The following is an 18,451-nucleotide window of genomic DNA, read 5'->3' on the forward strand; positions in this document are numbered from 1 at the left end:
ACTTAAATTAAGGAAGAAAGAAAAACTCAAAAGCACCGAGTGAAATTGAATTTATTTTTACAGAATAGATTCCTGCAGTGTATTTATCTTTACTGAGTTCAGTGTCATTATAACCATGTTATCAGAACACACTCATCTTTTATATAAATGAGATTTCTTACCTCATTAATACAAAAAAAGTTTTATCCAAAAAGGAAAATGTACATTCTCTACTTTTATTGCCCTTTGAAACCCAAATATGCCACCAAAAACCAGCCTATTGGTGCCTATTCAGTATACCTCTAAGTTGAAAAAGGACTCATAATCTAGCCTACTGTTTTTTTTCCAATAAAAGTATTTATTTTAAAAAAATTTTAATTTTTTATTAACATATAATGTATTATTAGCCCCAGGGGTACAGGTCTGTGAACCTCCAGGTTTACACACTTCACAGCACTCACCATAGCACACACCCTCCCCAATGTCCATGACCCAATAGCATGCTGTTTTTTACCCTCATTGATATCCTAAGGCATATTAAGTCTTTTAATTGTGCCGACAAGTGAAAAATAATATCTGGGCTACTGTAGGTGATCCTTGCCTTCAAGAGTTTCTTGTACTGTGTATGTGGAAAGTACTCATTTCCACTTGTCACTCAATGAAGGGTTTTATGAGAATTCCAGTTATTTGGACAGAGAAGGTACCAAATTCTTGCTTCATTGTAGACAACAAGCCAAGAAACATTGATTTCATATGTTAAAATTGCTTTATATTTCTAGAGTACTTTATAGCTTATATAGCACTAGAATCAAATCATTCATTTTGAGCCAGCAACTCCAGGGAGTCTAAGTGACACGTTCAAGCGCTTTTAACTAAATAAAAAATGTCAAACCGAGGGTTCATATCCATGATTCCTGAACATGACTAATGTCATTCTTGTAAAAGACTTTGGGGTGATTACTGATTTCAATCCCAATTTTAAATATTATTGGTGGAAATGCTAATGGGAAAAACAAACTAAAACAAGCAAAAACCAAACTAGTGTTGCACTCAACCACATGGATGGAACAGACCTAGTGTTCAGTCAATGAAGTAAGATACAGAATAAAACCTATTATAGGATTGCATGTAAATGAAGTTCAATAATAGGAAAAGGAAGGATTTCCACTTCTGGCCAAAATGGAGTAAGAGGGATTAGATTAGATTACCCTCCTGCCGAAACAACTAAAATCCAGAAAAATACGTGAAACCGTGTTTTTTAAGATGTTAAACATCAGGCAACACAGGACAGTGATCTTTGAGAGATGGGAAAAAGAATACATGGATCCCAGTTTCCAGTTTGCAGCCCTGGGAGAGAGAATGCTGGTGAGCCACGTGGAGCAGAATCTGGATGTCACAGTGGCTAGAACTTGCAGGCCAAGCACGAGGAGGAGAAAGCTGGTCTGAGAAAGACATCCATAGATTTGCAGAGGTCCCCTTTGAGTCATTAGCTGAGGACCAATGAATTCTCTGCATGTAAGGAAGGAAGCCAAAAGGTTCTAATCCTTTCCCAAAAGGATTAGTGAGAACAATCGTTGGAGCTCACTCAGGACCAGAATGGTTCTTGTTCCCACCACCCAGGATGTAAAACTTCAGAATTCACAGGGCTTTGGATAGAGTACTAACTCAGAAATCCAGAGCTGAGAAAAACTGCCATAGACTAAATTCAGCTCTAGTCCCACCTAATAAAGCTTAACAGCAAGACTCAAAATAATCAAACTGTAAATAGTTCTCAATAGATAATCCTTCTCCCATAGCCAGTCAGATAAAATGCTGCTTCTCAGTTGAAATGTATCTGTCACCTGATACTCTAGTAGGTCAAGTTATGGATCTGAGAGCCAGAGGCCACATTTATTTTTCTGTAAAGGAGGGACACATTGGATGGAGAAATCTCTCAGAGGGATTTCTTGGACAAAGCATGAGTTATTTCTGAATATTGTCACTAATTAAAATAGTCGTCACTCGTATCCCCTTATGGGAGTGGGTACAAGTCTTGTTGGTACTCCTGAGTTTTTTGTCTTTTCCTTTTACATTAATTGCCAGCCAGAATTTTCATTAGTATCCAACAAATTTTTAAGATTGTATTTAAACTTTTTCTCTGTGCACCAGCCAGAGCTCTGAAGCATTGATGGTGGTCATTGCTGTGGATGCTTAATTTTCCTGAGTAACCTTGGGAAATGCTCTGATCTAACACTGGGAAGATCTCTGGGCCTCTAGTTTTGTAGGACTCATTAGTGGAAGGGTCACTATTGTTTCCGGAGTTATCTGGACAGGATAAAATTGGATTGGAACAGTGGAGATGAGGATTTCGCCGATTCTGCCCATCCCTCTCTCACTGCCCGTGTTCTGCAGGCATCTTGTTTCTGCCTGTCTCCCATGCATTTAGGAGATTTCTCAGTGTATTTCTGGGTGATTGTTTCAACTTACCACACCTGTTCACTCTCCTCCTTTCCTGTTCTGGTTGTCTTATACTTAATATAACAGAAGTTGTAGTGGTGGATGGATTACATTGATGACCCCATTTAATGCCTTTGGTGGCCCTACCACCCCCACCATCCCCTAAACCACTGCATTTTGTGGTTGGTTGGTTGGTTTGCAATGTTATGGTAGTGATATGGAACTGATACATGTGCCGGTGTCTTGCATTGCGGGTCTGGCTCATGGCTGAAGTTACTGTTTGTTTGTTTCTGAGTTTCTGTAGTCACCCTGAGTTGGAAAAGTATCCTGTAGCCTATCCCTCCAAACACTGTTGTCCTGTGTTCTCACTGTTGTATGCTATCTAGAGCTGACTTTTTAAACATTATGAATCACCTCAAAAGTAAAAGTGCAGGCAATCCTATGTGCATCGGTTCTGTATTTCTGCAACCCAGATTTATCAAATTCTTTTCTCACTTTGCAATTTGTATTAGCTCCTAGGGCTGCTGTAGCAAACAAACACACGAGGTACTTAAAACAGCAGAAATTTATTATCTCTCCACTTTGGAGGCTAGAAGTCTGAAATCCAGGTGTTGGCAAGGCCAAGTATTTTGGAAGCCTCCAGGAGAACGTCTGTTTCATGCCCTTTTCTTAGCTTATGGTGTTGCTGGCAATCGTTGGCATTCCTTGGCCTGCAGCTGCTCAACTCCACAATCTCTATCTCCTATTGGACTGGGATCCACCCTACTCTCGGGTATGTCCTCATCAAAAGTAATTACATTTACAGACAACCTTATGTCCAAGCTTTTCTGAGATACTGGGGTTAGGACTTTTACATAACTTTTCTGGAGGCACAGTTCAACCTGTAATACCAACCATTTGTTGATGTTTAAGATTTTTGCCTCTGTTTTTCTAAGTAAGATTTTTCTACACTTGTACTATTCTTTTTTTTTTTTTTTTTTAAAAATTTTATTTATTTATTTAACACAGAGAAAGAGAAATCACAAGTAGACAGAGAGGCAGGTGGAGAGAGAGGGGGAAGCAGACTCCCTGCTGAGCAAAGAGCCTGATGCGGGGCTTGAGATCGTAACCTGAGCTGAAGGCAGAGTCTGAACCCACTGAGCCACCCAGGCACCCACACTTGAACTATTCTTGTCCGGTTTTGGTCTCAAGGTTATTTAGGAAATAACTTGGAAATAATTTGGGAAAGTTCTCTCTTTTATTAGTTCCTGAAATAGCTTAGGCGGGATAGGTATAGTCTGTAACATAAAAGTTTGATCATATTCATCTGCAAAACTATATAAGCCTATTATTTTGGGGGGGGAGAGGTGATTTTTGACTCTTGACTCAGTCATTATAATGGCTATTGTTTTCTTCAGCTTTTCAGTTTTTTCTGGAGTCAGTTTTTATAATTCACGCTTTTTTCTAGAGACTTTACTGCCGTAAAATCGTTTATAGTATTTATTGAAAATTTTTAAAAAATCTACACTCTCTCTAGTTATGTTCCCCCTTTTGGTCCTAATATTAGTGATTTATGCTGCCTGTACCATTTTTCCGTTTGTTTTTCTGCTTTATTCATGTGATTAGTTTTACTATTTGTCTATTTTATTAGTATTTTCATGGAATACTTTTTTTAGTTTTATACTGTTGTTTCTTTTCTAGCTTGTTAAATTGAACATTTAATTAATTGAGTTTTAATCTTTTCTTTTGTAAGCAGTTAATTTAGGACTATAAATTTAATTCTAACTACTGCTTTTGCCTGATTATGCAAGTCTTGGTATGTCGTTCCTTCACTATCACTTAATTTTAAATGTCTGGGAATTGCAATCTTCCTCTAAAGTTGTTTAGAAGTGTGTTATTAGATTCTCACACCTATATTAGTTTAAGAAATAACTTCAAAAATTGTATTGTGGTCAGAGGATGTAGTAAAATATTGATTCTTTAATGTTTATTGAGAATTTCCTTAAACATAGCACATAGTGAATTTTCATGAGTCCTGGAAATGAATATATTATCTTTAATTATTGAGCGTAGAGTTCTGTGTATCCATTCTTAGAACAAGATTGTTAATTATATTTCTTAAAGTATTCTACATGATATATCAGTTCGGCATGTTACATCAGTTTCTACAGTAGGTCCAGTAAACTCTCTTGCTATTATGACTGACTTGCCATTCTCTTTTTGTAACTTTGGCATTGTACTGTTGTATTTAGGGATATAGTGATAGGTACAGTATCTCATCGTTTCACAACTTCTTGACAAAGCTTTATTATTTAACGTCTTGCTTGACGCATACTAACGATTTTTGTCTTCAAATTCTATTTTGCCAAATACTCTTTTTTATCCCATTTGTCCTTAAAAATAAAAATCCATGGAACCTTTATTAACTGGTGAGTTTAATTTGTTTTCATTAATGGTTTACATTACTGCTGTATTTAGAGCTGTTTCTGTTGTCTTCTTGTAGTCAAAAAAGTCAATCTTTTTATCGATTGTTTTATTTAGCTTTTCTGCCTTATTTGGATTAATACCATTTTCTCTATTTCCATTTTGGTTTTATTTGCTGGGTTGGAAGCTATGGATTGTATTACATATGTATTGAATGCATATGTACATTTTATGCATTTAGTGTGTAATGTATTAATGTATACATTAAAACATATATACTTATGTATTAACACAGAATATGTTTTCTTGTATTAAATATATTATATTGTATATGACATATACTTCATGGCATATTTTTCTGAAATGTTGAACACACACTCTTAACTATAAATTTTTCCAACAAGATAGCAAGGCATTCAGTGTTGCTCTTCTGCTCCTTAGTAGTACAAGAATTTCAGTGTGCTCTATAGTGATTGAAAAATCTTCACTTATTCTTTGTTGTTGTCTGGAGTTTTAGTGTTGCATGATTTTAACGCAAAAATTTATCATTTTAGGGGCGCCTGGGTGGCTCAGTGGGTTAAGCTGCTGCTTTCGGCTCAGGTCATGATCTCAGGGTCCTGGGATGGAGTCCCGCATCGGGCTCTCTGCTCAGCAGGGAGCCTGCTTCCTCCTCTCTCTGACTGCCTCTCTGTCTACTTGTAATCTCTGTCTGTCAAATAAATAAATAAATAAATAAATAAAAATCTTTAATAAAAAAAAATTATCATTTTAATAGTAAAAGTTACCTGATTTTAACAATTTTACTAACTTCTGTGCGCTTCATATCTCATTCCTCTTCCTCTTCCCTTCTGGACTTTTCTTTTTGCTCAAGTACTTCCTTTAGTAGTTTTTAAGCAAGAGACTTAGTTTTATTTATATAAATATATATAATTTTGTGAATACTAGCTTAACTGCATAGAGAATTCTTGGTAGACAGTTATTTTCTCTTAGTACATTGGAGATTTTGCTCTGTTGTCTTTCGCTGTCTATGGTTACTGATGAGAAGTCTGTGTTCAGTCCACTGATCATTAGTTTGTCAGGCCATTTCTTCCCAATGGCCTTTAAAGTTTTCTTATTCTGCCCTTAATGTTTTCTATTGTCTAGATGTGCTAATGTGGGTTTATCTGCTCACCTGTCACATTTTTAATCTTTCAATGTTGTTTCTCCACCGTTCCCTTTGTTCTTTTCTTCTTGATCTCTCATTGAATATATGTGGATTCGTGTTGGATTTTTAACATTTAATTAATTTTTTTTCTTTAGCATTGCTGATGGGCTCTTTTTAAAAACAGGCATCTGTTTCATTTTCTTCTTGTCTTTGCAAAATGTCGTGTTCTTAATGGATTTATTCTGTCTTTTATATCTTTAAGATTGTAAAATCTTCTTTTAAAATCATTTTGTAATTGCTCCATTACTCTCACTTGGTAGGATGGAACAGGGGAATTAACAGCCTATTGCTGATTTTCTAGGCACTCTCTTGGCCTTAGTTTTCTCAAATGTTTTGGACTGTTGTTGGCAGGTTTTCTTTGAGTTCGTGTTCTTTCCTGCTTTCTCTACTAAGCTCACCCTGAATAGGGTTGTTTATGTTTTCCCCCACTGGGTGGGTTGGGTTCTCCAGTTCAGTACTAGATCTTACATTAAGGACTTAAAGCTCGTGTCCTCTTGGGTATTGAGAATTTTATATATCCAGTCTATTTTGGGGGTCCTCAAGACCTTGATTGCCTGAAAGGCTTTATGGGACTCAGTGTATGGTGGTGCTCAGGTCTAAGGTTTCTTATCACCAATGGATACCTGGAAGGATCAGTAAGGGGTAAAGACATGGGAGGAGTCAGGAGAAATATATGCACAGACTTCGTAATACTGTCTCCTGTGAAGAGATGTATCTGGCATATTTCTTTCTCTTGTGGTAAAAAACCACACAGAAAGGTGTGTGTAATATTCTGTGCCCTTTACAGGCTCAGTTGTCTATATTGGTTTCCTAAGGGTACCATAATAAGTTACTACAGCTTGATGGCTTATAAAACAGAAATGTATTCTCTCATATTCTGAAAGCCAGAAATCTGGAATCAGGGTGTTGGGGGCATTGGTTCCTAAGAGCGACTCTGACAAGGAAGTCATTCCATTCCTCTCTCCTAGCTTCTGGTGGCCGTTGACATACCTTTGCATTCCTTGACTTGTAGACACATCAACCTCGGCCTCCACCTTCACATGGCCTTTGTGTCTCTCTTTGTTTCAAATTTCCTTCTGCTTTTCTCTTATAATAACACCTACCTTTGGATTTAGGGAACACCTTAACTCTAGGTGTTCTCAAGATGTTTTAACTTAATTCCATCTACAAAGAGCCCCCCACTTTTTTTCTCCAAATAAATTATATTTATAGGTTCTGGGTATTAGGGCTTGGACATGAATTTTGGAGGGCCACTATTCAACCCTACTATAGTGCCAGAGGTTTTTATTGGGGGCTGATTACCTAGGTACCCTCTGCCTGGCATGTACCGAAATTCTAGACTCCCACTAAAAAAGCAAGTGTTCACAAAAACTTGCGCTGTCCATATGAACAGTCCAGGTACAGTGAGACTCCCTTGTAAGTAAGGGAACTGTTTGAATGCCAATTTCCCAGATGCCACGTTAGGGCCAGTCTTGGAAACAGGCCCTTCAAAAGATGACAATCCAAGTTCTACTAGATTAGCTCTTTTCTGTAAAGTCTACTCCTTTCACCCTTATCCTAGGTATCTTTGTAGCAAAATTATTCTCATTAGGAACCCATGATGCGGGGATCTGCCTGCAATATTGATATTAGTCATGCCTTCCAGAGTCCTAGATGTAGCCGTGGAAACAAATCCCATTTACCATGAAGATCTATCTTAGAAAGCTTAGTTGCTTCCTCAAGTGATAGGCTTCCCTCGACCTGTGGCTTGGGCAGAAACCACAAGTTATGAAGGCAACCAGCCTCTGTATCAATGGTATAGAGCCAGTCAGCTCAATATCAGATGGTCCCATCAGAGAACAAATCCCTTTCCATGGGCATCTGTATATAACTCAGGCCAACAAACATCTACAGTGATTTTACAGTTTACAGCCCACGGAGGGGTGTTGTAAATTTGCAATGGCCCCAGGGTTTGAATCTTGTTAGGTGAGTGGAGAGATCTCATCTGATTTCAGTTCAGCACAGCTAAGGCCACAGTAGCCCATAGCAGATAGTGTTACGATTTCAGCTTAGAGTCAGGTTCAGGTAATTAGGATTTTGAATTCAGGATTTCCAAAATGCCATCAACCAATTTTCCTCTGTCGTGGCAAACCCAAGATGCTGTAGGGCCAGACAGCTGTGTTCAAAGTCCAAGTAACAAGGCTTTCCCAGGGCCTTTTTACCTTGTCTGAGAATCCAAATTGACCCACTCTAAAGTATGCACATTAGGCAGGAAAAAATCATCAGCCTTTAAGGGTCAGGCATTTGATTTCAACAAGAACTCATTAGCAAACTAGACACTGCTTTTTAAAACTCATAAAAAGCATACTTCCATTTGGAGATTCCTTTAAAGGAAGTTCCAATGAGCAAAAATTATAGCCAAAATCATTAGTTACGGAGATTTGTTCTGTTTTCGATACCCAGAGTTTAAATTTTAATTCGCCCACTCATGGCAAAATTAAAAACAGTTGTGTGCCACTAACAGTGTTTTTTTTTCTTAGTGGCTTTCCCTGATCCCTCTCCAGCTTTTATGAAATTACAAGCATAGGATAATTTTTAAATAAATATTAATCATATAGAGATGAAATAGCTGTAGAACACAATGGCATTTATATGGTTTCTTTTTTGTTTTCTTCCCATTGCAAGTTTTGCTCCAAGTCCTAGCAGTAAATTCAGCATTTACAGGTTACAACTACAGTTACTGGGAGATCCCAGTGGAATACAAGGAGTTGGGGTGCTGTGCTGGGCTGCAGAAAAGGCTTGAGTGCCCCTCCCCCTTTTTTCTTCTGCCTGAAGGTAAGGCAAGAGCAACTAAGCTGCTCATTTTTACAGTCTTTGGACTTTTGTGAGCCCCACCACTGGGAGTGTTTGATCTCTCTTTCCTCCAACCAGGTGGTGAGCACAAAAAACAAAGGCATCAGCTGGGCTTCTCTTTTTCTCTTCATTTCAGCTAGCAGGGCCTAAAGAAGCCAGGAGGGTCCAATGAATCAAGTCCCTTGGGCTTGAATCTATTTTCAAATTCCATGGGTAAGTTTTACCTCTCACAACAGAAGTTCAGCTGCTCTTTTGTACCCTGGGTAACTCCATAATCACCCAGGCACCAGGATTTTGTTATCCCCTACCTTTCTTCTCCCCTGCCCCCCAATAATACTGTGGCCATTTTTTCGTGAATGGGAGCTGGGCTAGTGAATCTCATGGCCAGCACTGCTTTGGGGATCCTCAAGGCCCCAGACATTTGGGAGAATTTTTAGAAGCACCGAGGGAACTCAGCCCATAGTTAGACTCATGACTAGGGTCTGTCACAGTGAAAGCACATGGGACAGGGTCGTCAAGGGAAAAAAAGACACAAGAGGATCCTGGAGAAATTTATGAACGGACTTCCTTATGCTCTTTTCCTCTCATAAGGAGAAGTACCAAAGGTGGTTGTCCTGTTTTGGTTTTTTTCAACAGCAAACAGAGGTGGAGGTATGTGTGCAGTACTTCTTCCGCTCAGGAGAGCCTATTAGAGAATCAGAGTTCAAGACTTGTGTTGGGGGCTGATGACATCAGCATTGCTGCTTAACATGCCTTGACGTTCCAGACTCCAGAAGGGAAGCAGCCACAAAGCCTAAATCACATTGTTTGTATAGTGTAGGCGACGTTAGCCTCCCTCATTGGTTAGGGAGTGCTTTGGGTGCCAAATTCCCAGATGCAAGTCAGGGGCCAATCTTGCACATGGGCCCTTCTCAAGTTGGCAGCCTCAGATCTGCTGTTAACTCTTCTGTTGGCGGTCCCCGAACCGGGAGGTTGGCCGAGAGCCTGACAGAGAGGCTGTGTTGGTCTCAACCTCCCTCCCTTTCTTGGTTCTACAGTTGTGTTTGCTGTAACGCGCAGTCGACGCAGCACAGAGCAGCTGGGTAGAGTGTTTTCGCCTCTGTTTTATGATGAGAGAGTCCCATGGCAGTCATTAGTTTCAAGCAGGGAGATGAGCTTAGGATGTGGTGGTGGTGGGTCACTGGGGGGTCCGTTATCCTAACTCTCCTCAGCCTCTCACAGGCTTTAGACCTGGAACCCGGAGGCTCTGGGGCTTCAGCCTCACTCACTGCTTTGTGTTGTAGTTCCTTTTTCCCTCCACAGAAACAGCACTATGTGCTTTGGAGTTTCTTTTCTTTTTTTCTTTTTTTTTTAAAAATTATTATTATTTTTTAAATTTTTAAATTTTTTAATAAACATATAATGTATTATTAGCCCCAGGGATACAGGTACCCTCCTCAATGTCCATAACCCCACCACCCTCTCCCTATGCCCCTCCCCCCAGCAACTCTCAGTTTGTTTTGTGAGATTAAGAGTCTCTCATGGTTTGTCTCCCTCCCTTCCTACCCCCAAACCCCCCACGTTGCATCTCCACTTTCTCATATCAGGGAAATCATATGATAGTTGTTTTTCTCGATTGACTTATTTCACTAAGCATAATACCCTTTAGTTCCATCCACGTTATTGCAAATGGCAAGATTTCATTTCTTTTGATGGCTGCGTAGTATTCCATTGTATATATATACCACCTCTTCTTTATCCATTCATCTGTTGATGGACATCTAGGTTCTTTGCATAGTTTGGCTATTATGGGCATTGCTGCTATAAATATTTGGGTGCATGTGCCCCTTTGGATCACTATGTTTGTATATTTAGGGTAAATACCCAGTAGTGCAATTGCTGGATCATAAGGTAGCTCTATTTCCAACTTTTTGAGGAGCCTCCATGCTGTTTTCCAGAGTGGTTGCAACAGCTTTGCATTCCCACCAACAGTGTAGGGGGGTTCCCCTTTCTCCACATCCTTGCCAGCATCTGTCATTTCCTGACTTGTTAATTTTAGCCATTCTGATTGGTGTGAGGTGGTATCTTATTGTGGTTTTGATTTCTATTTCCCTGATGCCAAGTGATGTGGAGCACTTTTTCATATATCTGTTGGCCATCTGGATGTCTTCTTTGTAGAAATGTCAGTTCATGTCCTCTGCCCATTTCTTGATTGGATTATTTGTTCTTTGGGTGTTGAGTTTGCTAAGCTCTTTATAGATTTTGGATACTAGCCCTTTATCTGATATGTCGTTGGCAAATATCTTCTCCCATTTTGTCAGTTGTCTTTTGGTTTTTTTAACTGTTTCCTTTGCTGTGCAAAAGCTTTTGATCTTGATAAAGTCCCAATAGTTCATTTTTGCCCTTGCTTCTCTTGCCTTTGGCGAGGTTCCTAGGAAGAAGTTGCTGCAGCTGAGCTCAAAGAGGTTGCTGCCTGTGTTCTCCTCAAGCATTTTGATGGATTCGTTTCTCACTTTGAGGTCCTTCATCCATTTTGAGTCTTATTTTCGTGTGTGGTGTAAGGAAATGGTCCAATTTCATTTTTCTGCATGTGGCTGTCCAATTTTCCCAACACTATTTGTTGAGGAGGCTGTCTTTTATCCACTGGACATTCTTTCCTGCTTTGTTGAAGATTAGTTGATCATAGAGTTGAGGGTCTATTTCTGGGTTCTCTATTCTGTTCCATTGATCTATGTGTCTGTTTTTGTGCCAGTACCATGCTGTCTTGATGATGACAGCTTTGTAATAGAGCTTGAAGTCTGGAATTGTGATGCCACCAGCTTTGGTTTTCTTTTTCCTCATTCCTCTGGCTATTTGGGGTCTTTTCTGGTTCCATATAAATTTTCAGATTATTTGTTCCATTTCTTTGAAAAAAAAAATGGATGGGATTTTGATAGGGATTGCATTAAAGATTGCTTTAAGTAGTATAGACATTTTCACAATATTTCTTCCAATCCATGAGCATGGAACATTTTTCTATTTCTTTGTGTTTTCCTCAATTTCTTTCATGAGTACTTTATAGTTTTCTGAGCATAGATTTTTTGCCTCTTTGGTTAGGTTTATTCCTAGGTATCTTATGGTTTGGGGTTTAATTGTAAATGGGATTGATTCCTTAATTTCTCTTTCTTCTGTCTTGTTGTTGGTGTAAAGAAATGCAACTGATTTCTGTGCATTGATTTTATATCCTGACACTTTACTGAATTCCTGGACAAGTTCTAGCAGATTTGGAGTGGAGTCTTTTGGGTTTTCCACATATAGTATCATATCATTTGCAAAGAGTGATAGTTTTACTTCTTCTTTGCCGATTTGGATGCCTTTAATTTCTTTTTGTTGTCTGGTTGCTGAGGCTAGGACTTCTAGTACTGTGTTGAATAGCAGTGGTGATAAAGGACATCCCTGCCGTATTCCTGACCTTAGCAGAAAAGCTCTAAGTTTTTCTCCATTGAGAATGATATTTGTGGTGGGTTTTCCTAGATGGCTTTGATGATATTGAGGTATGTGCCCTCTATCCCTACACTTTGAAGAGTTTTGATCAGGAAGGGATGCTGTACTTTGTCGAATGCTTTTTCAGCATCTATTGAAGGTATCATATGGTTCTTGTTCTTTCTTTTATTAATGTGTTGTATCACATTGATTTGCAGATGTTGAACCAACCTTGCAGCCCTGGAATAAATCCTACTTGGTTGTGGTGAATAATCCTTTTAATGTACTGTTGGATCCTATTGGCTAGTATTTTGGTGAGAATTTTCACATCTGTGTTCATCAAGGATATTGGTCTGTATTTCTCTTTTTTGATGGGATCCTTGTCTGGTTTTGGGATCAAGGTGATGCTGGCCTCATAAAATGAGTTTGGAAGTTTCCCTTCCATTTCTATTTTTTGAAATAGTTTCAGGAGAATAGGAATTAATTCTTCTTTAAATGTTTGGTAGAATTCCCCTGGGAAGCCATCTGGCCCTAGGCTTTTGTTTGTTTGGAGATTTTTGATGACTGTTTCAATCTCCTTACTGGTTATGGGTCTGTTCAGGTTTTCTATTTCTTCCTGGTTCCGTTGTGGTAGTTTATATGTCTCTAGGAATGCATCCATTTCTTCCAGATTGTCAAATTTGTTGGCACAGAGTTGTTCATAATATGTTCTTATAATTGTATGTATTTCTTTGGTGTTGGTTATGATCTCCTATTTCATTCATGATTTTATTTATTTGGGTTCTTTCTCTTTTCTTTTTCTCTTTTCTTTTAGGTTCTTTTTCTTTTCCTTTATTTGGGTTCTTCTTTTCTTTCTGGCCAGGGGTTTATCAATCTTATTAATTCTTTCAAAGAACCAGTTCCTAGTTTCGTTGATTTGTTCTATTTTTTTTTTTTTTTTTGGTTTCTATTTCATTAATTTTTGCTCTGATCTTTATTTCTCTTCTCCTATGAATTTAGGCTTTCTTTGTTTCTTTATCTCCTTTAGGTGTAGGGTTAGGTTGTGTATTTGAGACCTTTCTTGTTTCTTGTGGAGTTTCTTTTAAAGAATGTGGTTTATTTATCATTGTTGTTTGTTTGGGGCAAAGCATGGTGCCGACTGTGAGGCCTAAGACCAAACTTACACTGTCGTAGCCAGAGGGGCTTTTACCTTTATATACACTGCAGCTTTTTCTGCTAAGATTCAGGACTGAGCCCCAGCAGCCAAGCTGGGCTGCGGGACAACAGTAGTGATAGATACTCTGTTTTACTCAAAATTGTCTTTCACTGATGTTTCTGGCCTGTTGTCCTTGTGTCTCTTGACTCTCTCTTCCTTTGGGATGAATTCTTCCCCGTGAGGCTCATTGGTGAGCCTGCCCAGCAGTGTCTGTCCTTGTGGGGGGGAACCTAGTGCAGGTGCTCAGGCCAAGATTCCCCTATTGCTCCTGGATTTCAGTCAAAAACCTAGGACTTAAAAGAAAAAAAAAAAATCAGTGTTTGGGCAGTTTACCAAAAAGCCATTCTGTTCACTAGAAAGACACATGACTAACCTTTGAGTCAACTACTAGTTCATTTTCCCTATATTCACCTAAATGATTCTTGTTACATTTATTAACAGCATATGTTCTGATGACTCAAATCCACTCCCTCCATTTCTTTCTGAGAACTTATCTCTTCTCTATTATGTAACATAATAAATTCAGATGTGTGTGCACTTTTGCTACAGAAGACAAGGAGTTTGGAGACTCTCCCCTGGCCTCCCCTGAATCCTTTTGGTTAACCACTCTGGCCCACCCAAAGGATGGTGAAGGAATCTCAGCTCAGTCAATGATTTGCTTTCTCCAAAGATATTCACTCCTGGGTGGGCTGAGCCAAGAACTAAAGAAGAGAGTTGCTTATTTTTGCAGCCGTGCTAGTCAGCAATGAAGCACTGCTTTCCACAGTGATCTATCTTAGTCTATATTATTTGAAAATCTGGCATGGAGCACCAAACATGGCACTTAAGGTGTAGCTGGTGTGTGCTTAGTGATTTCTGCTGGGGTGTCCATGAGACCTATGCTACCTGTATTTTTTTTTAATGTAAGGTCATCTTTACTTTTTACCCATAGCTGTTTAAACTATGTTGCTTCAGACTGTTGTTACAGATCCACATCTCTCTCTTTGTTGTTAAGAAAAGTTGCTAAGCATTTATACTGGAGTGCTTGACATTTGAAATCCCAACTCAGATTTAGAATATTTGGAAATTATTGTTATTACCTCTTTTTTAACTTGTAGAAACTTATTTCATGCTGACAAGATGATTTTTGATCTTTGATTCTATGACCGGTCATCTTGGTCAGCTTTGTGTCGTCTGAAATCTTGCCAGAGTTTACCAATCTTGGGTGTCCTATTGATCTGAAGTTGCTAGCATGTGGCAGAGGTTTCTCAATCCCGCATGCCTGGAGGATTTTCTTTAGGAATACAGAAACATCATTGGTGATCTCTGGTCTTACGTTCTCCCTGTTTTTTAAAAAAATATTTTAAAGGTTTAATTTTTGTTTCTTTCAATTTCCTTTTTTTGTGCTTTCAATGTAGCTCTGTTCACCAGCATGAGCTGACCTCTGGCTTTTTGGATGCAGGAATAGTATGAAGTTCAAAATAGGAAAAACTTCAAAACTGTCAGCGTACATTCTCAGTGGCGTTGTTCTATTGAAGGATAGGATTGCAAAATGCTATTTGCTTTAACCTCCAAAAGTGAGTATAATCTATTCTATTCCAGACTTTGGCTAGGAGTTGGCTCCAAGATTTAAGTTTACAAAAATATAAGATGATAATAGAAATTATCCCTCTTTCCCTTCTTCAGGTGGTTTGGTGTGCTTTTCTCCTCTATGCTCTTTATTACATAGATTGTAGAACAGTATATTTTACACTTTCTCAAATTTTCTCAAACCAGGTGAAATATGATATGAATAGGAGTAGTTTCCTGTGAGTAGGTCTTCTCTGGGATGGCAGCCCCTGAGAAGTGGACTCCTTGGGGTTACGGATGCTGAACAGGGTTGGGGGGGATGTGATGAAGCTGACAGAACCCTGGGCACCAGGGAGTCCGGCCTCCACCTGGATTCCGGGAACTCTGCTCGGCACAGAAGCAGATACATCAGAACCTCAAGGGGTGTTTTGGTCAACTATGATTAGAGATTAAATGTTACTTTTTCCTGCTTTTTTGCGGCATCACAAAATGTCCTGGATTTCTTCTCTTGGCAATCTCAGTAGTTACCAAGAATTTACCTTCAATCTGATAAGATGTGTGCCTGGCATGTGAATTAAGTTGCTGTAAAGGAAATGAAGTGCTCATTATACACATGGGTTTGTGGACTCTGATACCAGGGAACCTGGCATAAACATCTCATGGTGTACTGATTTACTAGAAGGAGGAGGACCTGCAAACAGACTTTGCTGCAGGAAACTTGGGTCTAGGGGGAAAACCAGTATTTATTGTGTGCCTACTTTGTACCAAGTCTGATGTATTGCATTTCATTTATTTCAGGCCTTAGCAGATAGGCATTACTTGCATATTTTAGTGGAGGAAGCAGGTTGTATTAGGGTTTTCTGGAGAGACAGGATCTGTATCTATCTATCTATCTTTCTATCTATCATCTGTATGTATGTATATATTGAAGAACTGGCTCAGTGATTATGGAGGCTGAGAACCAGGAGAACTCTAGGTATAAGTTTGTGTTTGAAGGCAAGGAGAAACCAAATGTCCCAGCTAATGAGCTGGGACAGGAAGAGAGTTCTTTTTACATAGCCTTTTGTCATGTCCATGTCTCCCCCACCTTCTTACCCGGCTTCAGTTGACTGGGTGAGGACCACCCATCTTAGGGAGGTCAAATAGGCTTTGCTCAGCCGGTGGATTTGAATGTAAATCTTGTTCCCAACGACCCTCATGGACATGCCCTGAGGAAGGTTTGCCCAAAACACTGGGCACCCAGTAGTAGCCCAGTCAGGTTGACACATATAATCAACCATCACACAGGGTAAGAATGAAGCACATACTTATACACTGGTAAGTGGTAAAGCGAGAGTGAAAAGCCCACGACTGGAGCATTCCAAAGCTTCCCTATGAAATGTGTATATTCTCTGCCTGGTACTTTGTAATTATTTAGGCTACTTTGAAGTCAACAAGCAGTTCACAAGTGCTGCTCTCTAATCTTCTCTCCTACTTTGTGTCTCCAAATTGGAGAGAGACCCTGAACTCCTACTTATGGTTCAGAAAACCTGAGTTAACATCTTGGGGATGTTTGTGTTTTACTTCCTAATGTGATAGTCACCCAGGCAGGTCCCTGACTCCCGGTAATACATTTTATCTAACTGTCAGCCCTTCCCTTTTATCCCTTGCTGACCCCTAATAGGTACTTAGGACCAACTTTATTTGCAGATCAGATGGTTTCACCTAAACTGAAGTCACTGTGGGAATAGGAACGAAACTTTGCTGTGTTCTACAGCAAATAGCTTCAATGAAAAGTCCCTTTTGCAGGAGGGAGACGATAGAGGAAAATATAGCAGCAGGTTTCCTTTTTATTCTGGAGTGAGCGAGCTTGCCTCTTCCTGACAGCCATTTAAATTATGCTTTTTTTTTTTTTTTTTTTTTTTTTTGAGAAAGAGAGAAAGGGTGGCAGAGGGAGAGAGAATCTTAAGCAGGCTCCATGTCCGGTGCAGACCCCAACTCAGGATTCAATTCTAGGACCCTGAGATCGTGACCCGAGCTGAAACCAAGAGTCAGACACTCAACGGACTGAGCCACACAGGCACCCCAGAAGTCCCTATCTTGAAGAGCATGAGTTTCAAGTGCAGGCAAAAGGACTGGTGAAAAGACACCCTTCCAGCCTCACCCGCACCCTGACACACTCACCTGCTGAAAGCCCAGAGGTGTGATGTGCTGATGCCTTAGTAATACGAGCCTTAGGGCAACTGTGGAGGGCAGAGCACACAGTTTTAAGGAAACAGGGGCTTCCTTAGAAGGCAGAAAGTACATAAAAAAGGAAAACCTCCTGAGAGATGATTTCAAACATTCTAGATTGGGTTGGCAAAGCTGCCTTGTTTTGGAGACCCAATTTTTTTCTTCTCTTTGACCATCACCTAGGGCTCTGTGCACACGAGCCCTTTCAGACACAAGACATTAACTTTTCCTGCCACAGAAGCAATCACTTGACTCACTCTTCCCATTGTGACATTCCTGGTGCTGTTGCTGCCAGCACCTAACTCTTCAATCACAGAGGGGTTTCTTTGCTTGGCATTTGTACCCCTAGCCTCCAGGATGGTCCTCTAGAAGGAAGAGAAATTTGTATCCTCTTGATCTGGAGACTCTGGGAAATGAAATAGAGGGAAACAGGAATGAGGAACTGGAGAGGAATTGCGTTCTAAGATAACTTACAGTGGTGTGCACTTGAATATGCCACAGGTCAGTCTACTTTCTGGAAACAAGCAGAGGTGGCCTAAAATGATCCTTTCTTTTACACTAAAATTATAAAGAGAGTCCTTTTATTTTTTTAAAGGCTTTAAAAATTATTTCAGCACTACATGTTCAGTAAGAAAAAGAATATTCAGATAAGCAGGAAGTCATAAAAAATCACTCTTTAGCCCCATATGCAGAGGTAACCTTGACACACATTTTGAAGTACAGATTTTAAGATTTTCCCCAGTGTAAATACGCACATCCACACACAAACACATGTCATAAAAATGGAGTCATTATATGCATACTGCTTAAATATTACTATCTCAATATACTTTAATTGTTGCCTTTCAAAGAATGGCCCAGTATCACACTACTATACAGATGTAACATATATTATTTAAACAATACCAAATTATTGGGCACTTGAATTTTTAAATTAAAAAAAAAAATTTAGAGCACGTGCGTAGGGAGTGGGGCAGAGAGAGAGAGAGAATCTCAAGCAGACTCCAGCCGAGAGCACAGAGCCCGATGCAGGGCTCCACCTCACGACCATGAGATCATGACCTGAGCCGAAATCACGAATTGGATGCTTAACTGATGGGAGCCACCCAGGTGCCCCTTTAATTTTTTTTCTTTGATGTAAACAGTTTTGTAATAAACACCATTTAAAAAATATTTACTTTGGCCCTTGTCTCAGAGTTTTA

At 39.5% G+C, this 18,451-nt stretch overlaps 1 long non-coding RNA gene across 2 annotated transcripts in view; it reads left to right on the forward strand.

Moving 5' to 3' along the window:
* LOC131812615 (uncharacterized) overlaps positions 1 to 18,451 on the forward strand; it is a 322,153-nt gene that overhangs the window by 92,396 nt on the left and 211,306 nt on the right. The gene's annotated exons all lie outside the window — the stretch shown is intronic.

Source organism: Mustela lutreola, chromosome 12 (assembly GCF_030435805.1).
Source record: "Mustela lutreola isolate mMusLut2 chromosome 12, mMusLut2.pri, whole genome shotgun sequence".
Lineage (NCBI taxonomy): Eukaryota > Metazoa > Chordata > Mammalia > Carnivora > Mustelidae > Mustela > Mustela lutreola.